At 51.6% G+C, this 13,064-nt stretch overlaps 1 protein-coding gene across 1 annotated transcript in view; it reads left to right on the top strand.

Moving 5' to 3' along the window:
- The window catches only part of TJP1 (tight junction protein 1), a 355,098-nt gene that overhangs the window by 87,842 nt on the left and 254,192 nt on the right, over window positions 1-13,064 (top strand).

Here is a 13,064-nt window from a genome sequence, read left to right as displayed (position 1 = left end):
AGAAGAGACTGGATTTTCAATACTAAACTCTACATGCTCTAATTTCTCTCTTCCCTCTTTAAAAGATATAGAAAACGTCCTCCAATCCATCAATATCAAAGGTTCTAATATTGAACCTCTTCCCCCTTTTTTCTATAAACACTACTTTTCTATACTGGGACCTTACATTCTTCAAATTATTCATAAATGCCTTTCCACTGCAAGTCTCCCACCAGATTGGAAGCACTCAATCCTTCTCCCGCAGATAAAAGATTCAAAAAACTCTCCCACAGAAACTTCAAATTATCGTCCAATAGCCAATCTCCCATTCTTAGCCAAACTAACAGAAAAACTTATATTTCAGCAATTATCGGATTTCATTGATAAAACACAGGTACTGCATCCTAATCAAGTAGGATTCCGTAAAAATCATTCTACAGAGCACTCTTTATTGGGCCTCACAACAACTATACAGTATAACCTTGACCAACACAAGTGTGTATTATTAATTTCTTTAGATCTTGCGGCTGCTTTCGATACTATTGATCACCTCTTGCTACTACAAAGACTTGCTTCCATTGGATTAACTGATCAAGCTCTGGTATGGTTTAGATCTTATTTCACTGACAGATCTTCCTCAGTTCATTTTAATAATTCCATTTCAAAACCATTTTCTTCCAACTTCGGTGTTCCTCAAGGCTCTATTCTATCTCCTTTACTGTTTAATATCTATCTGGCACCCCTTCTAACTCTGTCAATCAATCGGATTTACAGCTTATGCCTATGCCGATGACCTACAACTATTACACAACATAGACCCTGCAAGTCCAAATGACATTCTTTCTATTAATCAAAAATTATCCATTATTCATGACTGGTTAAATACAAATATGCTTTCTCTAAGCATTACTAAAACTAACATCATGCTATTCTCATGGAAAGAAGGGTTACATTTAACTGCTCCTATCTCAATTGATAACATTCCACTTAAACCAACCACTACTATAAAAATTTTAGGTGTGCTAATCGACCATAAACTCACATTTCGCTCACAAATTAGTGCTCTAGTTAAAAACTGTTTTTATAAATTAAGGATGATTAGATCTTTGGCCCCCCTTCTCGATGCCAAATCCCTTACTACATTAATTCACTCCCTTGTGATATCCAAATTGGATTACTGTAATTCTCTACTGAAAGGGATAAACCTAAAGGATATAAAACGTTTACAATTGATTCAAAATACAGCTATCAAACTTATATCAGGTTCAAATAAATATGATCATGTCACTCCTCTTCTTTTTTTTTTTTATTTTTTTTTTAAATTTATGTTTATTAGCAGTGAAAAATTACACCATCCAACAGGGCGCAACAACAAGCAACAAGGAATCAAAAGTTGTCCAGTACAAACAAAGGTGCATAAACAGTGACGATGCCTCCCATAAGAGCCCCCCACACTAATACAAGGTGTAACTACTAGGTAGGTAGAGAACGGTGAGGGCATCGGAGGCGAAGGCAACGGAGGACAACAGAAAGAGAAAAACCGCCCATCAGGGACAGTGACCCTTCACCTTTTTGTAATACACAAACAATCCCAAAGGACTTGCATCACCACACACACACTACCCCATCCACTCCACTCAACAGAACATGCATTCCCCCAAGCATCACCAACCCTCCCCTCCCCGCCCTCCCCCCATCCCAGGGGCACCACAACATAACAAAAAGAGGAGATGTTGGAACATCAGGGGTGCTGCAGTGAGAACACCTAAAAGAGTTAATCAGGCGCCTGTCCCCCGTCCTGTTCCCGTGATGGCACCAAGTCCCTCAGTCGTTCCCACAGACCAACGTAATGCTGTTTAAGCACACTCGGAGACCTAGCATAAGATCGAATTTCAAACTGAGCCACTTCCCGAAGTCTACTCCTCCATTGGGGTATCGGAGGCAACTCCACCGACATCCAATAAGTCAAAATCAATTTCTTCACTACGAGAATAACATTGTAAAAGAATCTGCATTGAGGGATAGTGAAACCCTGATCCTGGAGGGTGGCCTGCAGACCCAGAAGGAGGAACCCATAGTCCCATTCGACAGTGCGCTGCACAGCGCACTCCAGTAAGTGAAGAGCCTCTTGCCAGATACTCAGTCGGGGGCATTCCAGAAAGGAGTGGAGATGGGTGCCTACCCGGTTCTTGCATTTAACACAAGAATCACTACCCCAAAGCCCCAGGCGCGCCCCTCTCTGTGCAGTGAAATAGGCGCGGTGGAGGATCTTATACTGGAGTTCTTGGAAGTCGGCAGATTTAGTGTACGAGTATAAGGTGGTAAAACAGGCCAAGAATTGTGGCTCAGAAATGTCCTGTCCCAAATCCCATTCCCACGAAGAGCGCACGGGGGTAAGCACCGAAAGGGAAAGAGACGATTTAAGGACTCGGTACCAGTGGCCGAGAGAGTTAGCCAATGATGGGGTAGCCGAGAAGAGAGTATCTAAAGGGCCCTTAACCCAAACCCCATCACCACCCCTACGCTCCGTATCCCAATAGTGGCGTAATTGGAAGTAAGAAAATAAATAGCAAGAGGGAAGTCCCCACGCGTCACGCACTTGCTGAAAGGTTGGGAAACCTGCGGGGGATAAGTCAAGTAAGTCCTCCATCGCTGCACAGCCCCATCCAGTCCAGTACTTGAATACGGAAGCGCCCCAGCCCGGCAGAAACCTAGAGTTGCCCTCCAGACATATAAAAGGGGACACCTCCGGCGACAGCCGCTGCCTGCGCCGCCACCAGCGTAGAAAACGAAAGCATACCAGGTGCCGCCTCCCGGGGTCTTCTTGACGATGTAGCGTGTTCAAAAAGTGAAAAGGGGAACTCCAGCCCGCCAACCAACCCTGAGAAGAGTAGCGGCAACACCCTGTGTAACCCTCATGGATCCAGCGAAAGAGAGATGCAACATTGTAGAGCCGGATATCTGGGAAATTAAGGCCCCCCATGCATTTGTCCAAGGTAAGCTTGGTCATCGCTATCCGAAGGGCTCGGGACCTCCAAATAAAGCGGGAGATAGTGGTCTTAAAAGCAAGTTCGTCCCGCCGACTGAGCCATAGGGGCATGGTCTGCAAGGGGTACAGAAGCTTCGGGACCAGAACCATCTTCACCAAGGCTACCCTCCCCAGAACACCCAGCGGTAGCTCCTGCCAGGCTTGACACAACTTGCCTATGGTCTCAAGGGGGTGCCGAACATTGGCATTGTAAAGTGTAGGCAGGTCAGTACTAAGGAATATACCCAAGTAACGCATCGGCTTGTTCGCGGGAGCAATAGGTAACAGCGCATGCCAAGGCTCCGCCGGACCCCCGGACAGCAGTAAGAGTTCTGACTTGCTACAGTTAACTTGTAAACCCGACAAGGCACCAAAGGTTCGTATCACTGCCAAAGCTCTGGGCAGATGCAGAGGGGCCTGGTCCATGTATAGTAAGATGTCATCGGCAAAGAGGCTGATTTTACATTCTTGCCCCCGTACTACAATTCCCTGAATGGTCTCATCCTGCCTTATTTTTGCTGCTAGAGGTTTGATAGCCAAAAGAAATAAAAGTGGGGAGAGAGGGCAGCCCTGTCGTGTACCCCTCTGCAGGCCAAAATCTACAGTTAGACCCCCATTAATCAGTAGTCGCGCCCTAGGGTTATGGTATAAAGCCGTCACCCAGGCCAGAAACACACCCTGGAAACCCCCCCCTATGCAGTACCCAAAAAAGATAATCCCAGGAAATGCTGTCGAACGCCTTTTCCATATCCAGTCCTGCCACCGCCTCCAGGCCCCCCCGCCCCACCCTGTCATGAATCGCGCCCAAGACCTTCAGCAAATTCATAGAGGTGTAGCGACCCGGTACAAACCCTACCTGGTCTGGGTGAATGAGTTCAGGGAGATAGCGATTCAAACGGCGTGCCAGAGTTACGGCTAGGAGTTTAATGTCCTGATCTAGGAGAGATATAGGGCGGAACGACCCTACCAGATCTGGGTCCTTACCCGGCTTAGGGAGCAGAACTATGTGAGCCATATTATCCGGGAAGGAGCCTCCCGCCTCCGCCACCGCATTATACATTGCACACAGAGGTGACGCCACCAGGTCCTCAAGAATCCGGTAGTATTCAGGTCCGAACCCATCCGGGCCTGGAGCTTTCACCAATTTGAGCGACCGAATGGAGATACGGAGTTCAGCCTCGGAGATAGGTTGGCTAAGTGAGGCAGCCTGGTCCTCCTCCAGGTGCGGTAAAGATAGGCCCCGGAAGAAGTCCTCTAGGGCAGTCTCATCCAGCTGGCGCTTTCCATACAGGGTCTCGTAGTACCTGACAAACTGTTCAGCAATTTGGCTCTCCCCCACGTGCCTAACTCCCGAGGCATCGCGGATTGCAGTGACGAGTTGACGCTTTTTGTAGGGTCGCACTAAATTTGCCAGAAGTTTTCCCCGTCTTACCCCCTCACCTATGCAGATTATACCATTGAAACGAAAGGGTCTGTTCTGCCCGCTGATGAAGTAAGATCTCAATGCGTTCTCGTATGCTTTTATAGTCCAATCTGTCAGAATCCGACAGGGAAGAAATATGGGCTCTGCGGAAAGCATGCAGCTGGCGTGTTAGCGATAAAAGCTCCGTCCCCCTAGCCCGGCGCTTGGCCGCCGTGTATGCTATCACGTGCCCCCTCAAGACTGCCTTGGAGGCGTAGCAAAAAGACACCGGCCCTATCTCAGGTGTAGCGTTGGTGGCCTGGTAGTCCGCCCAGCGTGCCCGCAAGAAAGTCCGAAATTCCTGGTCGTGGTACAAGTACAGCGCCATTTTCCAGGAAGAAACTTTGCTGCCAGCAGCAAGGGTCAGTGTAAGATCTACAGTGTCATGATCAGAAATCGTGGATTCCACAATGTCCGATTTAGTAGCCCTGGGGAACAGCCGTTGATCGAGTAAGATGTAATCCAGTCGGGCGTACACTTTATGGACGTGGGAGTAAAAAGTGAAGTCTGAGTCGTACGGGTGAAGGGCCCGCCAGACGTCCACCAGACCTAAATGTTGGGTCAGGAATCCCACACCCTTGTTGTCATGGTCCCTCAAGCTGCCCCTAGGCGGTTTACAATCCACCCCTGGGTCTGCAGTGATATTCATATCTCCCCCCAAGATCACCTGGTATTCCGGGTAGGCCGATATCATGGAGAAGACTGTGGAAAAAAATTTATGACAGTAAGAATTCGGGGCATACAAGTTACAGAGAAGTAGCTTAAGACCCCACAGTTCCCCCAGAATAATAACATATCTCCCCTCCCGGTCCGTCAGCTGTTTGTGCAGGACAAAGTGCAGCCGCTTGTGAAGCAGAATTGCCACTCCCCGCTGCCAGCCCCCAGAAGTGGAGGAGTAGACTTCCTCAACCCATTGTCTCCGCAATTTGGAATGTTCAATCTGAGTAAGGTGGGTCTCCTGCAGAAAAGCCACATCCGTATGCAGCTTACGCAAGCTAGTAAGTATGCAAGATCTTTTTACTGGGGACCTGATGCCATCAACGTTGAAGGTGACAACCTTTAGATCAGCCATAGCAAAGTGAAGAAAACAGTATACCTCGCAGAGACCCAGAGGGAAACTGCCTGCTGAGTGTATAAAAAGTCATCCATTCTCCGCAAGCCACACAGAAACTAAACATGTACAATTAGAACAATTAGGCGCATGCGAAGCCTCCCAGCTAAGCTCCGCTGCCCTCGCTATTGGTGTGCCCCACTGCCCATCGGACAATACCCCCACACACCCCCGATTCATACACAAGCCCCCACACACACCCCACCCCGAGTCCCCCCAGCAACCCACCTCCCCCATCCCCAACTCCCCTTGCTGCACCCTCCCTACCAGCATACAATCCCATATGTACCCCCCAGCCTATCCGGGGACCTCCCCCCCCCCCAGTAATCTCCCCTTCTATATCCCGTAGGACCGCACATCTCAAAAAATAAAGTAAGAGCCAAATTCGCAAGGCTTTGAGCAGTAGCAGAATAAGTCAGTAAAAGATCCATAACAAGTGCTGTACAGGGGTCTATAAGTGCAGCCAGGGGCTGCTACAATGGCCAGAAATTCCACCTCCGAATCCGTCTCAAAGGATCCACAAGGTGGGACTTGGTGCAGAGGTAATAGAAGAATCCCAGCAGACACTGGAAACAAAGGCCCTGCACACTCCTCCCAAGCAAATCCTCCGAGTCAGGGTTTAAGCAGGGAAAAAGGTGGTTCCACCTCTGTAGCCGGGGTCATTCATCTCCGAACTGTGTATGTAAAAGTAGGTAGATAAGTGTCAGCCCTACGGTCCGAGCATCAAGTGCCCACAGCTCAGTCTAATAGAAAACGCAGAAAGTAGATGTTAGAGGTACTCTCGCCCAGTACATCAAGCAGGCAGTTTGGCTAGAAATGCCTTGGCTTCCTCTCCGGTGGTTATGTTGAGGGTTTTGCCTTCATGCCAGATCCGGATCTTTGCTGGGTAAACCAGAGCGAACTTGATTCCCTTATTGTGGAGGTCCGTGCAGAAAGGCGCCATGGTCTTGCGCTGGGCCGCCACCCGCACAGAGTAGTCATTGAAGAGGAGAATCTGAGAGCCCTTGTAATCCAGGGCCCCCGCCCTGCGAAACGCCCGGAGAATCATCTCCTTTTCCCTCCAGCAGGCATAGCGGGCTATGGCAGCCCGTGCTCTCCCCCCCTCCGCAGGCCTGGCTCCGATGCGATGGGCTCTCTCACAGGCGAAGCCCTCGGCGCCCCCTGCTAGGTCCAGGTGTTCAGGTAGCCACTTACTAAAGACGGTATACAAATCCTGATCGCTTACCGTCTCCGGGAGCCCGACCATCCGCAAGTTGTTTCGGCGGCTTCTGTTCTCCTGTTCCTCCAAGGAGGCCAGCAACTCCCGGGAAGTTTTTTGCAGTTCAGCCACCTGGGCGGTTAGGCCCGCACACGTGTCTTCTTGGTCGGACACTCATTGTGCAAATTTCTCGTTCATCTCATCCACAGCCGAATGAATCTTATTGAGCCTGTCCGCCAGCGCCGCAGAGACCAATCGCGTGATGTCAGCGATCCAGTCTCCGCGGGTATTGTAAAGTTTAGCCGGTTCCGCCGCCATCTTGGAGGGGGTGAGAGAGGACTTATCCCGGGTGCCTTTTGCCGTTTTTACTGGCATACCCCGCTCCGATTTACACGCTGAAAGGACCGCCGGAGAGCAGGAAGAAATCTCCAATTGAAAAATCGTGCCGTCCCCGTCCGGGTGCAGGAGAAGCTGATTTAAGCGCGGTTTATATGTCCTTGGGGCAGGAGCTCTCCGATCGCACGTCTGCTTAGACAGGCTGCATCACTTGACCCCCGTCACTCCTCTTCTACAAAAAGCCCACTGGTTACCCGTCATATATATAATAACATTTAAAATAGCACTTCTAACTTTCAAAACAATACAAACACATGTCCCAGCATTTATTGACAGACTTCTTATTCCATATGACCCTCCGAGAGCTCTAAGATCCACCTCACAGCATACTCTTAATATCCCATCCTTAAGAATAATAGGTACTCAACGTAATACATTCTTATCCCAGGACAAGCAGGCAGGTATTCTCACTAGTGGGTGATGTCATCAGACAGAGCCCGGGTACGGACGTCTCACAAGCACGTGTTGCTTTGTAGAAACTTAAAGTTTCTAGATGCCCGCACCGCGCATGCGCCGGTGCCTTCCTACCCGGAGATCCGGGCGTGTCTCCTCAGTTCTTTCTTTTCCGCGGAGCTGAGAAGTTCAACTTCATCATGCGCTAGCTGAATTCAGTTAAATTTGCCTTCCTTGTCCGCGTTTTCGCTTTCTTTTAATTACAGTTAACAGTTCTTTTCTTTTCGGTAAAAAAAAAAAAAAAAGAAGAAGATTATTTCCTCCGGCGGGTCGAACGGGCCGGCCACGTGGCTCAGGCCCACTGGCTTCGACCTCGCGGCGGAGATTTTCCGGCCTATGTCCCGGCCAATTGGGCCCTGACCACATTCCGAATCGTGCAGGCCTTGCTCTATCCTTACGGCACGCTCATTCAAGCGGCGTTGCCTATTGTGGGAATCGATGTTCAAGGATGGACGCAGCTAGATCCCTCAAGCCTCCACTTCATCCGATACCTCCCCGGTTCGGGCAAAACGGCATCGACCCCTCCTGCATCGAGCGTGGTGAAACCGGCATCGCTCGCCCCGACACCATCCACGGAGCTCGACGTCGGTGCCTGCCCCGGTCTCCTCGGTTCAGGACCTCTTCCTTCCACAGTGCCACCAATGGTCATCAAGTGCCGAAAGCTACTAAGCAGAAGCACCTCGGCCCCGAAGGAGCGCGATGTCCGTGGCAGGAGGACCCCCTTTCGGTGCGGATCCCCTCCTTATCGGCTTCGCTACGGTCCGTGCTGGAAGCTCAATTCGTTGAGCTCATGCAGACCATCGGACCCGGGCTCATCGCTGCCATACAGGGTGACCTCCCCGGTACCGATCCAAAGGGCGGTCCGCCCCCTCCCCCCTCCCCCACACCGTTCGACCTCGACAACTGACCGAGGACGAACGGCGGCTGAGGGCGGCGATGCCCACGCGGCAAGCCTCGCTTACCGATATGCCGCCATTAGAACCCATTACGCCTCCGCGCCAACATGGGACCAGACCTCCGATCGATACTCGATAGCCCTGGGCATAGTCAGGAGAAGTTCTTCCGTACTCCTTACCAGACTTGGGTAGCATCGCAAGAACCCGCATCGCAAACCCAGTTACGATCCACCGCTTCCAGCCCTATCCACTTGGGGGCCTCGGGAGACCATGCGATGCACAGACGATCCCGATCCCCGTCCGCCACCGAGACGGGCACCGATCGAGGACCACTCATCCTGGCACTCCTCACGCCATTCGGAGGTGTCACGACAGAAAAAACTGCAACGTAGGGGATACTCCTCATCAGAGGTGTCCCCCTCCGAGGGGCCCGGAGTACGAGGGAGACACCGGTGCCCGATTCTCCTTGTCACTCCCCGATGTCACGGACCTGGAGGCCTCATCCTCCTCCAGCCCGTCCCACAGACCGACGCTGGCGGAACCAATTGTCCTTCTCATCATTCCTCCGACAAATGGCGGTTGATCTGGATGTGACCCTTGACACGGGCCTCCAGATACTCCAAAGAGTATCTGGACACCATGCACCTACCTAACCCTCCAACGGAGTCGCTTCGGCTCCCCTTGCATAAATTACTGGACCAGACCTTCATTGCAGTGCTTCGAAACGCCGTATTCCATACCGGCGATCCCCAGCAAACTCGATGCTCGATACCGCATTCGTGCACCTTAAAGGGTTCGAGGGCCCCTCAACTCTCCCACCAATCCCTACTGGTCGAGTCCCTCCCTTAACGCTCTCAATCCCTCCCAGGTCTACGCCTCTGTACCGCCGGGCCGAGAGGGAAGAACGATGGACAAATTTGGTAGAAAATTCTACCAAACTCCATGATGGCGTCACGGGGTGCTATAACTACAACTTCCTTTTTCTCTTCCTATCTGGAGTTCTTCTTGCCGGTGCTCCGCAAGTTCACTCCGTTCAAAGACAACCAAGCTCGATTCGAGTTCGAAAGAAGTGGTAGCCTCCCTCTCCCAATTACGACTCCAGCTGATGCAATCCTCCTTCGATGCATTCGAACTCTTGGCACGCGCCGACGCAAGCGCGGTAGCTATGCGTCGCCTGGCATGGCTCCGTACTATCGATATGGATCCCAACCTACAGGACAGACTCGCCAACGTACCATGTGCTGGAGCTGACCTGTTCGATGAGTCTATCGAAACTGTTACCAAGAAGCTGTCGGATCATGAAAAATCCTTTCAATCCATCCTACGGCCCAAACCCAAACCTCAACAGTCTCGACCTTCCAGGCCACCCCTGATTTACCAGCGGCGTTACATGCCCAGACAAACGCCTGCTGCGAGACAGCCTGCGAAGAGACAACCTCCCCAGAAGTCTCAGCAAAAACTTCAGCCACCGGCTGTACCTAAGGCTCCCCAGCCCTTTTGACGCCCCTCCCGGGAGCATAACCTCGGCCTCTCCCATAGGGGGCCGCCTCCATCTTTTTTACCACCGATGGGAGGCCATAACCACGGACCTATGGGTCCTCTCCATCATAAGAGAAGGATACTCTCTTCAATTCCACCGGGTCCCCCCGGACCATCCTCCAAGAGAGTATCCTTCAAGCTCGACGCAGACCGCCCTTCTTCTTCAGGAAGTCCAAACCTTACTTCAGCTTCGGGCTGTCGAGCCGGTCCCGTCAGACCAATTGAACCGAGGGTTTTACTCCCGGTACTTCCTCGTCCCGAAGAAAACGGGCGACCTGCGACCCATTTTAGACCTTCGGGCCCTCAACAAGTTCCTGGTCAAAGAGAAGTTTCGCATGTTGACTTTGGCTTCTCTATACCCCCTCCTCGAGCAGAACGACTGGTTATGCTCCCTGGATCTCAAGGAGGCCTACACTCACATCCCCATTCACCCGGCCTCCCGAAAGTTCCTCAGATTTCGGGTGGGAAATCTGCACCTACAGTATCGAGTGCTACCATTCGGCCTATCTTCGTCCCCCAGAGTCTTCACAAAGTGCCTGGTGGTAGTGGCCGCAGCACTCCGGGACAGGGGTCTACAGGTGTTTCCATACCTCGACGACTGGCTCATCAAGGCCCCGTCAGCCCCAGAGGTCACTTCGGCGGCCTTGGCTACAACCTACTTCCTCCAGAATTTGGGCTTCGAGATCAACTTCTCCAAGTCTCATCTACAACCCACCCAGTCCCTCCCCTTCATCGGAGCGGTCCTGGACACCACCCGACTCCGAGCATTCCTGCCCCGGCAACGCATGGAGTCTCTTCTTCATCTCTGCCAGTCGGTGGCTACTCGCCAAACCCTACGGGCGAGACAACTGATGGTGCTCCTGGGCCATATGGCCTCCACAGTACACGTGACACCCTTTGCCAGACTCCACCTCAGGATCCCCCAGTGGACCCTGGCATCACAGTGGAATCAGACATCCGATCCACTATCCAAACGCATCGTAGTCACACCTGCTCTTCAGCAGTCTCTACTTTGGTGGATGACCTCTTCGAATCTATCCAGAGGTTTGCTGATGCACTCTCCCCCCCATCAGAAAGTTCTCACAACCGATTCGTCGAATTACGCATGGGGGGCCCACCTGGAGGGTCTCCGCACCCAAGGATTCTGGACCAGTGCGGAAAGACTACACCAAATCAATCTATTGGAACTCAGAGCCATCTTCAATGCGCTCCAAGCTTTCCAACACCTACTCCACGACATGGTAATCCTCATTCGCACAGACAATCAGGCCGCCATGTATTATATCAACAAGCAAGGAGGCACGGGCTCGGCCCTCCTTTGCCAGGAAGCTCTACGAGTCTGGGACTGGGCGGTGCGCCACAACGCCCTACTCAGAGCAGTATACATCCAGGGGGAGAACAACGTCTTAGCAGACAAACTAAGCCGTCTGCTACAACCGCACGAATGGACTCTCCATTCCAACCCCCTTCACCAAATCTTCACGCAATGGGGGACGCCTCAGATAGACCTCTTTGCGGCTCCCCACAACGCCAAACTGCCTCAGTTTTGCTCCAGGATCTACACTCCTCATCGCCTCGAGGCAGATGCTTTTCTACTGAACGGGGGGAAACGATTTCTATATGCGTTCCCACCATTCCCGCTGATCCAGAAGACTCTGGTCAAGCTGAAACTCGAACGGGCCACCAGGATTCTAATAGCCCCTCGGTGGCCCAGACAACCTTGGTTCTCCCTCCTACTTCAACTCAGCAGCAGGGAACCAGTACCACTTCCAGTGTTTCCTTCACTACTTACTCAACATCAAGGATCACTACTTCATCCCAACCTGCAGTCTCTCCACCTGACAGCTTGGTTCCTCTCAACGTAACCCCTCACCAATTCTCACAAGAAGTGAGGGAGGTCTTGGAAGCTTCCAGGAAGCCCGCCACTCGACAATGCTACTCCCAGAAATGGACCAGATTCTCCTCATGGTGTGTTTCTAAGTCAAAGGAACCTCAGCGAGCTTCCTTATCCTCCGTGCTGGACTATCTCCTACACCTATCTCAATCTGGGCTCAAGTCCACATCCATACGAGTCCACCTGAGCGCTATTGCGGTGTTCCACCAGCCTCTACAAGGGAAACCCCTCTCGGCCCATCCGGTGGTCGCCAGATTTATGAAAGGACTCTTCCATGTTAACCCTCCTCTCAAACCACCCCCAGTAGTTTGGGACCTCAATGTAGTCCTTTCCATCCTCATGAAGCCCCCGTTTGAACCACTCAACAGGGCCCCTCTGAAGTATCTCACCTGGAAAGTGCTTTTCCTTGTAGCCCTTACGTCCGCTCGCAGAGTCAGCGAACTCCAGGCATTGATGGCGGACCCACCATTCACAGTATTCCACCATGACAAGGTGGTCCTCCGCACTCACCCGAAATTCCTGCCTAAGGTGGTCTCCGAATTTCATCTCAACCAATCCATTGTACTTCCAGTATTCTTCCCTAAGCCTCATTCTCACCACGGAGAATCGGCCCTTCACACTCTAGACTGTAAACGTGCCTTGGCTTTCTACCTGGATCGCACCAAGCCACACAGAACCACTCCTCAACTTTTTGTCTCCTTCGATCCTAACAAGTTGGGAAGACCCGTATCAAAGCGCACCATCTCTAATTGGATGGCGGCTTGTATCTCTTTCTGCTATGCCCAGGCTGGATTATCACTTCCTTGTAAGGTCACAGCCCATAAGGTCAGAGCAATGGCAGCCTCAGTAGCATTCCTCAGATCAACACCAATCGAGGAAATTTGCAAGGCTGCCACCTGGTCCTCGGTTCACACATTCACCTCACGTTATTGTCTGGATACCCTCTCCAGACGGGATGGACAGTTTGGCCAAACAGTATTGAAAAATTTATTCTCTTAAGTCGCCAACTCCCCCTCCATCCCACTGAGGTTAGCTTGGAGGTCACCCACTAGTGAGAATACCTGCCTGCTTGTCCTGGGATAAAGCAATGTTACTTACCGTAACAGTT

The sequence above is a fragment of the Geotrypetes seraphini genome, chromosome 14 (assembly GCF_902459505.1).
Source record: "Geotrypetes seraphini chromosome 14, aGeoSer1.1, whole genome shotgun sequence".
Classification (NCBI taxonomy): Eukaryota; Metazoa; Chordata; class Amphibia; order Gymnophiona; family Dermophiidae; genus Geotrypetes; species Geotrypetes seraphini.
The sequence above is the reverse complement of the archived record's forward strand: the minus strand, read 5'-3'. Positions and strand labels throughout refer to the sequence as shown.